Source organism: Puntigrus tetrazona, chromosome 1 (genome assembly GCF_018831695.1).
Source record: "Puntigrus tetrazona isolate hp1 chromosome 1, ASM1883169v1, whole genome shotgun sequence".
Lineage (NCBI taxonomy): Eukaryota > Metazoa > Chordata > Actinopteri > Cypriniformes > Cyprinidae > Puntigrus > Puntigrus tetrazona.
The window spans coordinates 10,722,764-10,723,116 of NC_056699.1; positions in this window are offsets into that span (position 1 = coordinate 10,722,764).

Consider the following 353-nt stretch of genomic DNA (forward strand, 5'->3'; position numbering starts at 1 on the left):
TTTATCAGCCTCTCTGAATTACATCTCTGCTTAAATCTAATAGGAAAATCTCATTGGACTGTTTGTTTTGCAACTGTGCTATTGATCTAATGTTAATTATTATAATTAATAAATAAATAAATAGTCTGCCAATGTTCTGTTGACCCTCTCTGCCCTTGTGGGCCTTCTTACTCTATAGTCAAGGTCTTTGTACTAGCACTGGTCCATCTCCACACAGATGAGACTCAGACGTGACAGTCAGCACTAATACATCCATTCTCACACGACTGCATGCATAATTTTCACCATTTATAGATCCATAATTGCTGTTCTCCTTGCTTTAATAAAGACATTGTAGCACAGGATGAGAAGGT